This window comes from Limulus polyphemus, unplaced genomic scaffold (genome assembly GCF_000517525.1).
Source record: "Limulus polyphemus unplaced genomic scaffold, Limulus_polyphemus-2.1.2 Scaffold897, whole genome shotgun sequence".
NCBI classification, from domain to species: Eukaryota; Metazoa; Arthropoda; class Merostomata; order Xiphosura; family Limulidae; genus Limulus; species Limulus polyphemus.
This window is the reverse complement of record NW_013666507.1, coordinates 352,666-363,207: the sequence shown is the minus strand read 5'-3', so window position 1 is coordinate 363,207 and position 10,542 is coordinate 352,666. Positions and strand designations below refer to the sequence as shown.

General features: G+C 34.2%; 1 long non-coding RNA gene across 3 annotated transcripts in view; it reads left to right on the top strand.

Annotated features, from left to right (window-relative positions):
* The window catches only part of LOC106461101, a 23,145-nt gene that overhangs the window by 795 nt on the left and 11,808 nt on the right, over nucleotides 1-10,542 (top strand). Inside the window, exons 2-3 of one of the 3 annotated variants that reach the window (XR_001290912.2) lie at nucleotides 1,341-1,385; nucleotides 5,388-5,441. This is a non-coding gene — a long non-coding RNA (uncharacterized LOC106461101). Of the gene's footprint in view, nucleotides 1-1,340; nucleotides 1,386-4,924; nucleotides 5,183-5,387; nucleotides 5,442-10,542 lie in introns of those variants that run through there. The other 2 variants (XR_002610922.1, XR_002610921.1) reach the window with 2 other exon arrangements.

The window sequence follows — 10,542 nt, the reverse complement described above, 5'->3', positions numbered from 1 at the left end:
CTTTTCTTAAAAATAAATCCAATGCAATTTTCTTTATTAAAATAACACATGGAATGACAAAAGACGATTGAAAATCGAGCCACTAGACAATCAGATTGCATATACGCTATGATAAGGCATTGTGATGACTGCACATTTTTTATTTATTCATTACTATTTTCAGGAAAACTTACCGTTGATTGTTTCAAAGGGCATCTGTTAGTATTGGTATAAAAGGATTGAATTTATATAATACTTACAAAGCAATAAATAAAAAATATCGGGTCGTACAAGAAGGCGTGGAATAAAAAAAAGAGGTAAAATACAAATAAGTAGCTCTGTCTTATTGCCTAATGCTCTAGCCTAATATTTATATCGCTATTCATGCAAACTGCTGATCGAGCCGAAGAATATATATCTCGGGAAATTGGCTTGATTTACATCTAATACTAAAAAAATCATAATTTATTGATAATGCCACAAAAGATTTGATGACATTTAGAACGATGACATTTTTATGAAAACAACCACATTTAATCAATTAAAACTAAATAAATGTCAGTAATACGGTTTTTTAAAGGTTAGAACTGTTTTAACGTTCATATAACTGCATATTATGGGATTGAAAAAAGACGAATTACGCTTTTCAAGCCAAGAGTTTACATAATTCTTATTGTGTTCATTATAACCACCGTCTTCGGGTTATTAAAGATATTAGAACTTGAGAGTTTTAAGCTGCTTGCTTACAATTTTCTTATAAGTAGAACGAATCTATCTTTTACAACGAAAGGATAGTAATCACTTTTACAGCACAACACACTCCAAAATCAGAATCATTATCGCAACGTAGGATCTTTTCAAACAACTAATTCCGTTTTCGGTTGTCAATTTTAAATATAGTCGATTAACGAGTTTCAAAAACATGTCAGTAATGAAACGAATAGATAAAAGATTTTGGTATTTCTGATATGTATGAAATCTGTGGCTTCGTTAATTTTAGCTTGATGTTTTACTGCAGCAAATAATAGTTTAGTAATTTTATGCCATTTAGGGAAACATTAAAGTTTATGGTTTTTCCTAAAAATATTTGGCTAATATAAAAATGTAACAACAACAAACGCTAAAAGTGTCTAATATGTAAACCTGAGATTATCAGGATTGTGTTTTACATTTTCGTCTAATGTTGAATATATATATTTGTTTTGCATGATTTTCTTGTTAATTCATTTAAAACTATAAATCTAAAAACATTTACATTATGAGTCTTTGATTATTCTTATGACAAATTAAAAAACACTAGCTACATTTGGATCAAACTTTTTCTTAGTATTATAACATATTTATGATTTCATTTCTTCTAGAAGAAAAGATTTACGTGTCTCAAGCAGTTGCTTGGAAACAAAAGGGTAATTTTTTTATTGTAATAGCATTTTGAGCGTGTTAAAAAAGTGAAATTGTTGTACTTAAAGTTTTCTATTTTGAAGTATACATATACATATATATATATATATACTATATATTTACGAAATTAGGGATAACAGTAGAAAGTATGACTGCATGTTCCTATCTTCCTGAGAGTGGAAAATATCAGTACAGAGTATAAATGTATGTTCCGTATTACTAATTGTGATGAATAGCATTCTTGAACATGATTATATCTTTGTTGATTTTGACAAATAGCATCCCAGAGGATTTATATATCTATATACATAAATATATCTTGTTACAATGTCAAATAATATTCCGTTATGTGGTAATATACTGTTACATTGTTAATGTAGACAAAAAATCATATCGTTTATTGTACTATAATTGATGGTGACAAACAACATTCTTTGTAATGTTATATTGTAAAAGATGGCAAAAATACCGCAGTGTACGTGTTGTTAGAAAGTTCTATCTTGTTACCTCTGACAACTATTATCCTAGTGTTTGGACAGTGTTCCATGGACTTTTCCTATTTCTAGCCCTACGTTATGATCTTTATCAGATTTTTATTGTTAAGGGTAACAGGTGATATCCTAGTGGTGTGGATTATGCTCTATGGTCTTCTTCAGTCATGGTTTGATGGTAAGATGACGTTTAGAGATCTATATTAAGATATTCAACGGGTTCGTATTGTTAAGGGTAACAAATAGCAATACAGTATGTTTCGATATATCTCTATAAATTAATGTCGGTTCAGTCAGATTTATTCTTCTATGTTTTAGAATTTTGATGTACAGCTACACAAATGGTAACTGTAAATGACTGTTCCTAATTTTGAACTGAATGAATAGAGGGAAGGCAGCCAATCAAATAGTGCCACTACCAACATTATTATGGGATTTGACTGAATAGTTTGATTTAACTACGACTATTATTGCGCACCCACTGTCTAAAAGTACAAAGCGTGTTTTTTTTTGCGGCATCAGCCTTAAACTTAAGAAGACATAAACGATGTGAATATTTCATCTGCGGCACCAATGATGCCAAAATAGAAGTTCTTCTGTTACCTATATCTCCATTTTCATTCTTGATTCCGTTTTAAAAACATAAAAAATACAGTTTAAGTAACTGATAAGACCCAGATAGCTTTTGAAAAACAAAACAGTTTTTGTTAACCATTACTTTTACTTTATGGTGCCATTCCCTGAACCTTATAACACAAAACTATTTTCGTTTGTTGTTACTTGTCTACTTTTTTATGTTATTCAAAACAGTCAGAAGTTCTCCATCACTTCTCCTTTTGAATTTGAAGATTTGAAAGTCGCGAAATAGTTTTTCCGTCCCCAGGTGGGACAGCGGTAAGTCCACGGATTTACAAGGCTAAAATCCGGGGTTCGATTCTCCATGGTGGACACAGCAGATAGCTCAGTGTGGCTTTGCTAAAAATAGCAAAAAGATCTTTAGCACGAGAACTTTACCTTGTTTAGGTAACTTCATGTACGAATTTTTATATAAAAAATAAGAACTTATAAGAATACAGCGATCAAATCACTTTCTTATAATATGTGTTCTCTTTTTTCAGAAGTTAAATATTTCTTGTCATGTACGCTAAACTATCACAGTCTACGAAAATGCCCGTTTATAAATATTACTTGAAGAACAAAACATAATTTTGTGATTACAATTTGAAACTAATCGTAGCTCCTCTTATTAGTTTTCACAGGACCAGATTCTGTCTAGATGCTAGCATATTGGGCTGTGGATCGAAAGGTCCATGGTTTGAAACTCGAAGTCGTTGAACACATTCTACAATTTCAGCTATGGGTGCATTGTAACAGTGACAGTAAATCCCTTTATTTGGCTTAGAAAGCTAAACAAGGCCGTTGTGGTAGTGGTAACGGTTTTCAACATAGTCAATATGTCAAACATTGGGGATGAATGACGGAGTCACTTATTTTCTAGTCATATTCTAGATACAAAATTGTTGTTCTTCCGTTGTCATTATGAATTACAAAAATTTGTCCAGTAATTGTCAGTGCTCACTGTATTGCGCTACGACGTAAGCATTTGTTACATTATAGAATTAAAAATTATAATATTCTTTGAATCTTTGTACGATATTATTAAATATCTACTTTCTAAGACACATAGCTTATTTAATTAGTCTGCAGATTTGTTAGAAAGTCGGAAAGTAGGTTTAAACTTAAAGTAAATAATGATTAGATTAACTATTAATGGGTAACTTGTGATAATGTAATAAACTTACATTATAGGTTTAGTAACGAATATGAGAGTGTTTTATCCCTTAGTAAACTTTGTGTTAGGTAGGTGAGTGAGAAGGTAAGTAAATCTAATTGGAATTGTACTTATTTTCATTATATATGTATATATAACCAGATGTACTAACATAGGGTCCCCGAAAGTGTTCTGTTTCAAGAGTAAATAGAACCAAAATTTAGAGTAACAAATATTTTTATTTCTTGCTTTCGAAGTTCATATGTCATGCTGTGTTGGAACCTACAGAGTGCATAATTCTTTTCTATTTATTGTCATGGTTCTTATCTCAACAAAATGTAAGTAGGCATTTCCCGTGGACTTAAGCGCTTTTAGGTTGCTCAAACAGGCCCCCGAGAATCATCTCTCTTGCTCAACTTGAAGTAAGAGGAAGAGGATAATATTGTACTTCCTGTAGTGGAAATTGCGCTTCAGAGCAACAGTCCATAACCAGGACCATCACGTGGAACTTATCCTTGTGTCTTTAACAAGGATCGTGAATATCTCTCTGTATTGGCATTTTGTTTATGTTCATTTCAAAACTGTCATATCATTATAATACACAGAATGTTAAGCACCCATTATGTGACATCATTTCAATGTCAACTGACTGACATACAACACACTACAGTATAGTGGTGCGAATGGTTAAAACAAGTGACCCCTTCAGGCAGCCTTTGGCTCCCTTTCGTAGAAATAACTCATTAAGTGTTACTTCTCGGTAAAATACATTCACTCACTAGATTGTTTTATATCTAATCATTGTTTTCACTTTGCCATTGTGTATTACATAGTGGATTGACACAGTGGAATCTCTCTTGGAAATGTAAATACATATTTAGGTCTACAAAAGTGACAAAACAGCTGTATTCACAAACCTCTTGCAAAGAACGTAATCGAACGGAAGGTCAGTTGTTCCAAGCTACGATTATTATATGTCATGCGACAAAAGGGGTTATGTAGTTAAATCGGACGAAGCATATGTCTTCTTAAGTGTCTGCCAAAACTTTAAGTGATTTATTATAGTTCTTCTGGTGTTTAAAAATGATATAGAGTGTTTCAAGGGATTTATTGGGGTTGCAGCCTACACTTACATTGGTAATATAAACACTCGAAAAGTAGACAAACATGCAAGATAAATTCTGCGTACTACTAGGTTAATATGCTCCTACCACTATGTTGCAAAACAAAATCACTTTTATATGGAGTTGATGCCATTAAGGTGCGGCTCCATCAAGACAAATCATACAAACAGAATTTCAAGTCAGCAATACCGTATCTCAACAAAATGTAAGTAGGCATTTCCCATGGACTTCAGCGCCTTTAGGTTGCTCAAACAGGCCCCCGAGAATCACCTTTCTTGCTCAACTTGAAGTAAGAGGAAGAGGATAATATTGTACTTCCTGCAGTGGAAATTGCGCTTCAGAGCAACAGTCCATAACCAGGACCATCACGTGGAACTTATCCTTGTGTCCTTAACAAGGATCGTGAATATCTCTCTGTATTAGCATTTTGTTCATGTTCATTTCAAAACTGTCATATTATTATAATACACAGAAATAAGCTTTACTTTCTTTTAGAATTTTTTGTGTGAATGTTGTGAACACAAATTCAAACTAAATTATTTTACAATTAACGTGTTTGCAATTGCATGACATTTTTAAGTATAATTATAAACTAAAGATTGCAATGTTTCTTGTTAACAGCCGAAAAGTCCTTTAATGAAGAGAGCCTTCACAGCAGCAGATTTTGCACCCGAGGTATGAGATCTCTGTATTTTTGTCCTGATAAAACGTATATGTATATATATGTTTTATTCTTTTTAAACAATATTTCTTATATCATTCTATAAGATCAAGATAAAAACAAGAACAACAAGGAAAGAAATAGGTATGTATTGTTGTATAGCACAGAGAATTAAATACCTTCACTAGAAGAGTAGTCAATCACATGGCGTGAAGAATGATGAACTTTAAACGCCTTGTATGAAAATGGTTATAAATATAATTTTATTTAATTGTGTTATTAAAAACAGCGATGTAAATCATTCGTTTTCTGAAATAATCTTTTATAAACAACTCTTTAATGCTCGTTCAGTAATTATTCTTATTAATAGATATGAATACGAAAAGACTGATGGAATATTTGTAACAACAATGTGTCCACGAAGATCAGTCTTAAGAAAAATAGGTTTGTGTGCGAAGAAACGAACAAATACTATTAAGAGGTATTTATAATTTCAGCTCAGTAGTAGCTGCTTACTTAGCGATAACTCAACTGAGTTAAAAAATAGTTGTTTAAAATTACCTCAATACTGATTCATTTTTTTTGTTTAATTGCGATACTGTATACACTATTTTGCCTTTAAGAGTGTTCTTATAGTTTTTTATTTCTTTCTTTGCCTTAATCAAAGGCCTCTTCGTGACTCAACGCTAAGTCTGCAGGCTTACTACGCAAAAATTCGGATTTCGATACCCGTGATGAGTAAAACATAGATAGATTATTAGGAAAAACGTAGATCGACCTACCTAAATTGATGCTTTCTTTGTTTTCATTTCTTCTCTTTGAGCAGGTTAACTTCAAAAAGCTATAGAGAGAAGAACACTTAATACTTACAAAAAGATTGTTAGCAGAGGGTAATGTCACTGTGTTTACTTTCAGTCTGTATCCAAAGAAAGTCACAGAACTCAAGTTCATAATCACAAACAACATTCTGTATCGGGATCAGATTCTCCAGTGGTGGTACTGGCCTGTCATAGTCATTCTCACCCGTCTGGGTACTTGGAATACTTCACTGTTGTCGTGAAAACAACAAGAGGTATCTAGAGAAGTAGCTGCTGTAATATTCGGTGCTTCAGCGATGATTTAGAAGATTTGAGAATCTTCTTTGCTAAATCGATGTGTGTCGGTTCTGGGACAGATGTAAGCAGTTCGTGTGATTTTTTAAAACAATTTATTATACGCTGTCGTGTGAGTGTTCGAAGATTCCTCTGCATCTGGTGGCCCAGATTTGTGCCTTAAATTATCTGAATAAGTATAGAAAGGAAAAGCCTTGAGGTTAGGTACAAGAAGAAGATGACGGGAAAGTGCTGTGGTGAACATGACATAACTGACGGGGAAAATCCAGGCGAATTTCTTCCATAGAGCTCGGGCATGACACAATCACACATAGCATTGCACACAGTTTTGATACAGTGGAAGTTGTTTATTGCCGTGATTTTGGACCTATTCTATCTAACTGTTACCGGAACTATTTCGTGGACAATCTTCCAGACGAAATCGCGTAGAGACGCCTCAAAATGTCTGGAATGTACACCCTGTCCCATACTTTCTTCCAGCTGATATTTGGGTAGCTAATTTCCTACCTTGGGTGAGCTTTTGGGTTGCATTAAACAGTATATTTCCTGAGTTTGCATACGTGCGAGTTTTGTATTGTTAATATTTTTAAGCGCAGGAGCGATGTTCTTTAAATGAAAATTAAGATAACTGAAGGTGGTTACTGCGTTCGTTCTTTGCTGCGAGATTTACTATTATGACCTAACAGGTGTGTCAAGAAGCTGACAATAGGATGGTCTGAGTTTGTTATGGAGCATGTAAGGTAGGTCCACATTGCTGTCACGAAGCTTCCTAAATCTGGCATGCCGAGTCCACCCTTTTCGTGGTGGGAGGGAGGTTGATTATCTCTTTTTTTAGTAGTTCGGATCTGTTTGATCAAGTAAAACTATAAAGTTTTGTTTTTATGGTTTTCGTTATACCCGATGGGGATGGGTATACTGGTCCTGTATATACAAGTTTGACTCTAGTTATTCGCTTGACTGGTTCTGCAAAAAAAGGAAAGATCTCTTTCTTTCCATCTACTTAAAGTGTTTTTTATTTTATCTTTTAAGAGAGTCCAATTATGGCGTGTTGCATCTTTGGCATCGTACTAAATTCTTAATATTTTAATCGGGTCTGTGGTCCATTTTCAACAATAAGATGTTTCTAGTTGGGTTATATTTTTTCCTAGCCAGAAAGTTTATGTTCTGTGCCTGTGTCGTTACAGTAGTTATTTATTATGCATAGACTATTCTGAATGGCTCGTAAAGAAACTAGAGTCAGAGTGATGTCATCCGCGTGTACTACCATTTTTTTGCTTTTTGGTGGAGTTTCCTGGGATGGATATATCCTTGATGTTCTATAGAAGAGAGAAATAGATCAAATTTCAAGACAAAAAGGGTCGGAGACAGGAGACAACCCTGTCTTACCTTAGAACTGACAGGTTTTTCCTTCGAAGAGTGTCTATTGACGTTAACTACTGTTGCGATATTTGTATGGGTTTTTATCCAACTGCTGATGTTTTTTTTTGGAAAATAACACTGTTGTCAAACGTTTTCTTCTGATTGATTGTGATGATGCTTGATTTCAATAAGTTACTATTGCTGGTGTGAATTAAAGTCATGTTATTGTGAATATTTCGGTTAAGGTTATTACATACTTGGGTGGGCTATTTGCTATTACTTTTTAATCCTATTACTTATAATCTTTATTAGGATTTTATAGTCCGTGTTGCATAATGTTATTGGCCTAAAGTCGTGTAAATTTGTGGACTGTTCTTATTTTTTACAGTAAAGCGTAATTATCCCAGTGTTAAATGAGGATGGAAACGGTCTTTATTAAATTAACCATTAGTTTCCCATTTTTACAAATTTATGTCCTATGTTATTCCAGAATTTCTTATAAAACTCATAGGAAAGGCGCAATGGCCTTGGTTTAGTGGGCATACTAGTTATAGCATTCCAGCATTCTTGTAACATTAGCACGCCAGTTAAGCTGAAGGCTGACATAGTTGTAGTAATCTCTCTTCTACAGGTGTTATATATAGAGGAAAAGTTAGTTTTCCATGACTTCTTAAAGAGAGAGCTGGATAATATAGTTTTCTTGGAGGTAATATTTTACATTTTACAAATCCAAAATAAGAATTTAAATCAGAAATATCTGTAGTAATTAAGACTAGATGCCTCACAATACATATTGATCCAAGGATATAGTGATGTGAAGGTGATGTATTTAATGCGTTTTCTTGCCTTTACCTCATTGAGAAGTCTAATGATCCCAGGTAATGACAATTTGGTAAAAGTGTGTGTTTTCTTATAGCAAAGCTACATCGGGCTATTTGCTGTGTCTACCAAGGGGAATCGGACCTTTGAGTTTAGCATTGTAAATCCGAAGACTTACCGCTCTCCCACCGGGGGACATTTGGTAAAAGAAAGTTTCAAGTTGTCATTGTCTCTCCAGTGTATGTTTCCTTATCACTCACAGTGGTGAGTTTTAAAAAGAGAGAATTTGTTTATTTTTTAGATAATTCATGACATGTTAAATGTCGATCTCTTGTGACTTCTATATGAAACCTTGCCACTAGATACTGGCCTGACTATAACTGTTAGATGTATTATGTCCATGGTTGAGAATCAGGGCTATGGATCGTGGAGGGATAAACTTACTCCTGCATATAGCCATACATCCTGAAGCAATGGTGGTATGTCTAAAGGGGTCAATGTCACACATTGAAAGAAACTCGTTCCTGAAATGGTTTGTTTTGAATTTCACGTAAAACTACATGAGGGCTATCTGCGCTAGCCGTCTCTAATTTAGCAGTGAAAGACTAGAGGGAAGTCAGCTAGTTATCACCACCCACTGCCAACTCATGGGCTACACTTTTACCAACGAATAAAGGGATTGACCGTCACATTATAACGCCCCCACGGCTGAAAGGGCGAGCATGTTTGGTGGGACAAGGATTCGAACCCGCGACCCTCAGATTGCGAGTCAAGTGCCCTAACCACCTGGCCATGCTGGGCTACTGAAATGGAGGCACCACCGTTAGAGTATAACGACGTCGGAACGGTAATATCTGAAACAAAATGAAGAGCAGTTTTCAATTTGTTCAATTCCTATATTTTACACTTGTATAACAATTAAATGACAAAATATTTTAACTTTCAAAGTTAGATCTCAAAAATCTTACCTGTACCTACCCTTCCGTGGAAGTCAAAAATGTAGCCTTCCTCCGTCGCTCACGGTGCCACTCCAGGAATTTCTCTCGAACTGTTGTTGACATGGTGTTTGGTGAATAAAAGTGGATGTCCAGTGTAACTCCCTGGTAATTACGGTTTGATTTGATGTTTAACAGATGGGGAAAATAACCCTTTTGTAGTTTTCGTAAACCAGAGGTTTTGGGGAACATGGCTAAAGCCATAGGAATAAAACTGAAGCTGTCAATGATCCTGATCTTGATACATTTTACTTCCTTTGACAGTGGTATCTAGCTTAGTTCTTTGGCAGATCAAATTATCAAAAATAAAATGCCCATTAAATCCCTTCATAGTAATGGGCGTTCACTGTATACCTCTTGTGTTCTTTGGAAAAGAGAAACTTACAAAAATTGCCACATGTTTCATACCCTTTAAATATCATTTCCTTACTGTAAAAATCATGGAACATGTAGTAATGCACTCGATTTCATGATATAAAAAATTTACCCCTTCTCCACTCTATATTTCAAAAGCGTCTGATATTAAACACAAACAAATGCACAATAATAAAACATATATAGCGACATGAGTGCTGTCCGCTATATTATCATGTAACTGGCTTGTGAAAAAAATCAACATTATTTTCGCATAACATTACACAAAAAAGCTACATTATTTATTTTAAAATAATAATAATAAAGACAAACACAGTTTATCTGAACCATACAAACATCTACCTTTCGTACGTTTGTTGAAACTAGAAGACAACGTAATTATCATTTATAATGGCAGGTACCTGATGATGACAAAACCTTGTCGAAACGTTGTACATTTACTGTCATGTTAAACT